The sequence below is a fragment of the Orycteropus afer genome, unplaced genomic scaffold (genome assembly GCF_000298275.1).
Source record: "Orycteropus afer afer isolate SDZICR_OR568_19922 unplaced genomic scaffold, OryAfe1.0 scaffold00002, whole genome shotgun sequence".
In the NCBI taxonomy this organism is placed as follows: Eukaryota; Metazoa; Chordata; class Mammalia; order Tubulidentata; family Orycteropodidae; genus Orycteropus; species Orycteropus afer.
Window position 1 is genome coordinate 13,314,925 of NW_006921589.1, and position 7,590 is coordinate 13,322,514.

Sequence of the window (7,590 nt, forward strand, 5' to 3'; positions counted from 1 at the left end):
GGGCAATCCTACTTCCATAGTGATACTGCCTCGGAAACCCAAGGAGGGGTTGCTATGAGTCGGGGCCGACTCGACGGCAAACAACAACAACAACAACTGGGAGGGCAGTGCAACCTGAGCCCATGAGAAAAAGCAACAGAAGATTGACATTTGGGACCCTCCAGATTCTCTCCCATGTGTCTCTTTGGCTGATTTTAATCTGTATCCTTTCCCTGTAATAAATTGTAGCCGTGAGTATAATGGCTTTCAGTGAATTCCGTGAGAACTTCTGCAGAATTATTGAAGCTGAAGGTGGTTTGAGAGCTCCTGAAACTTGCAGTTGGTGTCATAAGTGAGGGTAGCCTTGGGGGTTGTTCCCTCTAACTTTGTGTTGTTATTGTTCTAAGGTCCCCTAGAGTCATTTCTGTACAACAAACAAACACTGCCTGATCTTACACCATCCTCACAATTGTTGCTGTATTTGAGACCATTGTTGCAGCCACTGTGTCAGTCTACCTGAGGGTCTTCCTCTTTTTTGCTGACCTTCTATTTTACAACTATGGTGTCCTTTTCCAGGGACAGGTCCCTCCTGAAAACACATCCAAAGTACATGAGATAAAGTCTTATCATCCTCCCTTCTAAGGAACATTCTGGCTGTACTTCTTCCAAGACAGATATACTCATTCTTCTGGCAATTCATGGTATGTTCAACAAACTTCACCAACACCATAATTCACAGGCATTGATTCTTCCTTGGTCTTCTTTTTTAATTGTCCAGCTTTCATATGCATATGAGGTGAATAAAAATATCATGGCTTGGGTCAGGCACACCTTAGTACTCAGAGTGATAGCTTTGCTTTTTAACATTTTAAAGAGATCTTTTGCAGCAGAGTTGCCCAGTGTAACATGCCATTTGATTTCTTGATTTCTGCTTCCATGGGCATTGCCAGTAGAGCAAAGTTATTAAGTAAATCCTTAATAATTTCAATATATTCTCTTTTTATCATGTTGCTGCTTTTTGTTTCAGTTGTGAGAATTTTTGTTTTCTTTATGTTGAGGTATAATCCATACTGATGACTGTAGTCTTTGATCTTCCTCAGTAAGTTCTTCAAGTCCTCTTCACTTTCAGCAAGCAAGGTTGTGTCATCTGCATATCACAGGTTGTTAATGAGTCTTCCTCCAATCCTGTTGCCACATTTTTCTTCATATAGTCCAGATTCTTGGATTATTTGCTCAGCATATAGATTGGATAAGTATGGCATCAAGATCCAATCCTGATGCACAACTTTCATGATTTTAAACCACACACTATGCTATTGTCTTGTTTGAAGACAGCCTCTTGGTCTACACAGTTTCTTCATGAGCACAATGAAGTATTCTGGAATTCCCATTTTTCATAATGTCATCCATGATTTGTTATGATCCGCACAATCTGATGCTTTTGCTAAGTCAGTAAAATACAGGTTGTGGTGGTTATGTTGTGTGTCAACTTGGCTGGGCCTGGTTGAGTGGCTGGGCAGTTGGTGGTAGTTAATCCCCATGATGAGACTGGCAATCAACTCCATGGTGAGGTCTAAAACAAGCAGCTCAGTAGCTGCCTTTGGGATGTGGTCTGCTTCCTGTATTTAAGGAGAAGCTTTGAGAATGGTCTTTAGTCTATGGTGTGCTCGGACGCTACATGTAGCTGTGTCATTGTTCAGCAGCTTACTATGCTCTGGTGACCTCGGGACTTACAATGGACTTAAGTTAATGGCCTGCCATGTGGTTTGGTAGCATTGAGACTGTGCCTTTTGACTTGTCAACCTTGGGGCTTCTCAACCTCAGCAGCCAGCAGCTGTCTGAGTGAAGAAACGCCTGTAGCTCCAGTGGGCCGGGAGCAGGAGGCAGAGCTGGACCCCAAGGTTGAGGAGCTTTCACCTAGACCCTAGAGCTTGGCACTTTGAATTTGTACTTTAGCCTCCAAATTGTAAGAATAAACTCCTGTTTGTTAAGGACATCCCATTTGTGGTATATTTCTTGTCAGAGTGGCACTAGGTAACCAGAACATAGGTAAATATCTTTCTAGTATTCTTTCCTTTCAATCAAGATCCATTTGACATCAGCAATGATATCCTTTATTCCAAGTCCTCTTCTGAATCCAGCTTGAATTTCTGGAAGTTCCCTATACTGCTACAACTGTTTTTGAATTATCTTCAGCAAAATTTTATTTGTGTGTGGTATTAATTATATCTTCCAATAATTTCCTCATTCTGTTGGATCACCTTTCTTTGGAATGGGCACAAATATGGATCTCTTCGAGTCATTTGGCCAGGTAGCTGTCTTCCAAATTTCTTGGCATAGACAACTGAGGGCTTCTGATGTTGCATCTGTTTATTGAAATATCTCAGTTCATATTCCATCAATTCCTGAAGCTTTGTTTTTCACCAATGCCTTCAGTGCAGCTGAGATTTCTTCCTTCAGTACCATCAGTTCTTGATTATATGCTACCTCCTTGAAATGGTTGAACACCAACCAATTCTTTTTGCTTCAGTAACTCTATGTCTTCCTTCCATCTCCTTTTAATGTTTGCTGGCTGAAACTCCTTATGGTTTCTGTCTAAATTGTGCCCTTAACTTTTGCAGTTTAGCTAACTCCAGACACCAAATTACTTAACTTCTTTGAGCCTCAGTTTTGCTATCCATAAAACAGAGGCAATGCTATTTAGCCCCATGATGGAATTTTCTGAGCGGTTTGAAAGTTTGTTAGGTGCCGAGCGTTGTGCTAAGACTTCCATGTGCCTCCTTAGGAAAGGAAGCTAGCATCAATCAAACATCTATTCTGTGTTTCATATTTATAAATGTTATCTGTTTGATATCTCCCAACTACTATTTGAGCTAGGTATTCTTTTCTTCATTTTTAGATAAGAAAAACTGAATCACAGGGAATTTGTCCATGATCGAGGGCTAAGAAAGTGGTGGAGCTGAATGTCAACCTAGTTTGTTAGACTCTCAGGTCAGTGCCCTACAAAATGAATGTGGGGAAGAAAATGTGACAGATAATGTGGGAGAGAGAATGAGGGGGACAGAGAGTGAAGGAAAAAGAGATAAAGAGAGGAAGAGACAAGAAAGCAGAATGAGAGAGGAGGAGATATTGAAGGTGAGAGGAATTGAGGAAGAGAGAAAATATGAGAGAGCAAGAAAATGGAGAGGAAGATAATAAGGGAGAAGGAGATTAAGGGAGAGAGAGGGGGCAATGGAGGGAGGAGAGTCTGACTGTAGGTAACAGGGAAAGGCTGGCATTTTTCCCACCTCAGTGAGGCTTTAGTGAAATGATCCTGTTCTCTGCTGACGCATCTGCTTTTACAGCTCAGTCTGTTTCACTCAGTTCCCCGAAACCACGTCCTTTCCCCTGTGCCCTCCTCCTTGCTCTTCTTTTCCTAGTCTCTCCCAGGACCCAAGTTTTGAGTGGAGTCGGAGCTCCACATGCCTCTGGTTTGCTCAGACAACAGCTTAATTGCCACTTAAAGAGAACTGATGCAACTGACCTTTAACACACACTGGTTGCACTGACATCCGGAGAAAACACAGATTTCCTTTAGTGAATCGGAAACTCTTCTCAAGGCAATTTAACCCAAGAAGGAAGTAGAACCAGGTAGAGTGTGGACACAGGCCAAAGGGACCTGGCAGTTCTGTGGATTGTTCTTTTCCAGGAACTCCAGTTAGAATTTTGGGATGATTCTGGAGGGTCCACAAAGCTCCATCTCTTGATTGAATCTTCACTTCCAGAAAATGGAGAAGCTTAGGGGCCAGAGATGTCTAAAATGATATGCTGTGTCAAAGGTTTTAGATAGCCCCCGAGTATCAGCTCCTGTTGCCTGGGCTTGTCCCTAGAGGCAAACATTATTTTCTCCAGTATTCAATGGAGGAAGAGGAGGCACTCCCAGGCAATGACCTACTGAAGGATGTGTTGGGAGTGGTCTACCTCACCAGTGGCAAGTCAGTTGATTTCAACTCATGGCAACCTGATGTGTGTCAGAGAAGAACTGTGCTCAATAGGCTTTTCAATGGCTGATTTTTTTCAGAAGTAGATTGCCAGGCCTCTCTTTTGTAATGCCTGTGGGTAGACTCAAACTTCCAACCTTTTGGGTAGCAATTGAAAGTTAACTGCTCCACCCAAGGACTGCCTAGGTCTGCCCCATAGGGAGGAGTATTTTACCATTGACATGGTTAGAATTGCTGGAGCATCCTGCTAATAAAATGTGAAGTGACTAAATTCAGTTTGATTATTGTTTTTAAATTCTCTACAGAACTCTACAACTCATAGTCAGGAAGAACCCGTCTCAGCCCCTGCTCCCAACATCTTGGTGCACCACTTCTCAAGTTAATCAGCCTGGATAGGTCAGACAGCCAGCAAAAGGGTCAGGATAAATAGTGCTGTCCATTTCTGAGAAAATTCTTTGTCTGCAACTTCACATGTTCAGTGAATTGGTGATTCCTAGATCAAATGTCACCTCTTCAGAGAAGACCTTCCTAGCTACCCAAACACATTTCCTAGGATGACTCCCATTCCCTTCCCAGGTTCTCTGTGGCATGTCTCCTGTTTGGTTTTCTTCAGTATACTTATCCTGACTTGAAGGTCTCTTATTTCTTTAACCCAAACTATGGGAGCTCTGGTAGCGTAGTGCCTAAGGCACTTGACTGTTAACCAGAAGGCTGGAGGTTCAAACCCACTAGTCACTCCTCAGAAGGAAGATGGGGCAATCTACTTCCGTAGTGAAACTGCCTCAGAAACCCAAGGAGGGGTCACTATGAGTTAGGTCTGACTGGAGGGCACATGACAACAACAACAACACGGTATTGGTGTGGTATTGGTTAATTCCTCCCACAACCACAGGAGTGATCTGTCAGGTTGAGGAGCTCATATCTCCCCATCTCTACTGCAATTCCCATGCCTAGAACAGAATCTGGTTCACAGTAGACTTATGATAAATGCTCATATAATAGAAGAAGGAATCGCATCAAGAGAAGGTCAGCATCAGGACCCAAGATCCCTGCAATCTCTTCTCTCTTCAACAGCCCTCATCTCTACCTTGTTCCTATCCCCAAACAATTCTTTCTTGCCCTCTTTTTCATCTATGCATCATAAACACCATATTCAGTGTTTATAATAGGAGTTCCCGGGTGGTGCAAATGGTTAGCACCCTTGGTTGCTAACTGAAAGTTTGGAGGTTTGAGTCCACCAGCACCTCAGAAGAAAGACCTGGTAACCCACTTGCGAAAAATCAGCCACTGAAAACATGATGGAGCACAGTTCTACTCTGACTTGCATGAGTCACCATGACTTAGAATTGACTCAGTGGCAACTGGTTTTATTTTCTAGACTGAGAAGCATTCAGCCCCACAAGCCAAACACACCTGGTATAATTTCTTCTCTGCCACTTTCTGGCTGGCTGTGCTCATGTGTAAATTACGCAACTGTAAATGCATAGATAATCACAGAATGATTTTGAGGATTAAATAAAACAACTGGCAAGTCTAGACCTGACATGTATTTAAGCATACAGTTAATTGCCTTCCGTTCTTCTCTTTCTCTTTCTCTTCTTTTTTTCTCTCTTTACAGCTTAAGTCCCTACCTCCCTGTCAACCTTTACTCCCACTCACAAAGATTCTGCCAGAGTCACTGGCAGGATTTATGAGCTTGAGTTGGACTGAGTTAGGGGTAGAAAAGATTAAGGCAGAGTGTCCTGAGGCATGCCAGCAATTATAACCTGGGAAAGCCCGGTGGAAACCTGCCCCTGCTGGCAGGGTAAAGCAGTCTGATCTTTCAGCTGTGGCTGTGCAGTCAGGGTGCACAGTCAGACCAGCACATCCTGGGATTCTACCCTTCTTATTCAGAAGATCATTTTTTTGTTAGCCCAGCTGAGCAGATAGATTTAAAACATTTCTTGTGTCAGATGTGGGGTGGAAGGAAGAATCCTGGATTGGGAGTGAAGAAACACATTTCCCTCTCCTTCAGTTCTGCCATTGACCAGCCATGTGGCCTAGCAAACCAAACCAAACTCACTGCTGTTGAGTCGGATCCGACTCATAGTGACCCCTCCTTGGGTTTCCGAGGCGGCATCGCTACAGAAATATATTGCCCAATATTCTCTCTGAGGAGTGGCTGGTGGGTTTGAACCACCAGCCTTCTGGTTAGCAGTCAAATAAATGCCTTAGGTACTAGGCCACCAGACCTCCCAGTCTAGGAAACATCTCTTTCTCTCAGCTTCGCATCTGATAATTAAAGTGAGACCAGGGGATCTTAAAGGCTTCTTCTAGTTCTGATACGCCATGCTATTGGACTTGCTCTTGAAGATCCTCTCAAAATGTTTCCAGAGCTATTTTAGAAAAGGAAGTGAAAGCCGAAAGCTTAAAATCAATTGCCCTGCAGTGGACACTGTCAAGGTGACCCTGTGTGTGTCAGAGTAGGTGTGTGCTTCATGAGGGTTTCAGTGGCTGATTTTTCTGAAGCAGGTCACCAGGCTTTCCTTCTGAGGCATCTCTGAGTGGCTTTGCATGCCAACCTTTCAGTTAGCAGCCAATCTCAGGGGTTTTTGTTGCTTGTTTGTTTGGTTTCCACAGCCAGAATGGTAAGACTTACAAGGATGATAAGACTTCATCTCTCCTACTTTGCTCATGTTATCAGGAGAGACCACTCTCTGGAGAAGGATATGGTGCTGGGTAAAGTAGAGGGTCAGCGAGAAAGAGGAAGACCCTCTATGAGATGGAGTGACACAGTGGCTGCAATGATGGGCTCAAGCAGAGCAGACATTGTGAGGACGGCTCAGGCCTGGGCAGTGTTTCATTCCATTGTACATGAGGTCGCTATGAATTGGAACTGACTCAACGGTACTTGACAACGACAATCTTACTAATCCACAGCACAGATGCTATGGGGCTTATGTTTGTTGTTTCTGCTGCCCTGGGTGGCAGATTTGTATTAACATGTAAAGCTTCTGAATTTTCTCCATGTACCTGTGTGGGGTCTCGCCTCCTCTCCAGTGGCAGCTCTTCTCTGGTGCACCACAGCCTAAGGGCAACTGAGATTTATCAGAGGCTTCTGTTGGTGGACTTGCTTCTCTTCTGCTATACCCATTGGGAGCCATGGAAACCCTCTCTGAGCCAAAACCACTCACTAATTAATACATTTCACAGGGTGAATGGAGCATTGGCACCATCACCAGCCTGGGGCAGCTCCCAAAGCCGCGGGCCTTGCCCCGTGCCCAGAAAGAGCCCTCCCTGCCTGGAGACAAGCAGAGCCAGGTTTTCCCCATGCCAGGTTATCACCCTTCCTTTCTCAGCCTGGCAGCTCACTGTCTGCTGTCACCCTCTCACCCCTTCTCTGTCCTCTCCTTCACCTGACCCATCTCCAGGAAGGACAGGTCACAGACAGGTGGTACCCGATCTATTTTTCATTCTCCTCTTCTCTGGGTAGAATGATGGATCAACTCTGGAAAATCTATTAGAGAAAGGCTGGGCCCATTCTGTGTTTCCGTCTGTCCTGTCCAAGCAACTTTGAGTCAAGCCGCTGAGAGCCATATGGCTGCAGAACCATCTCGGTGGGGCACCATGTTTATTTGGGCATCTGACTATA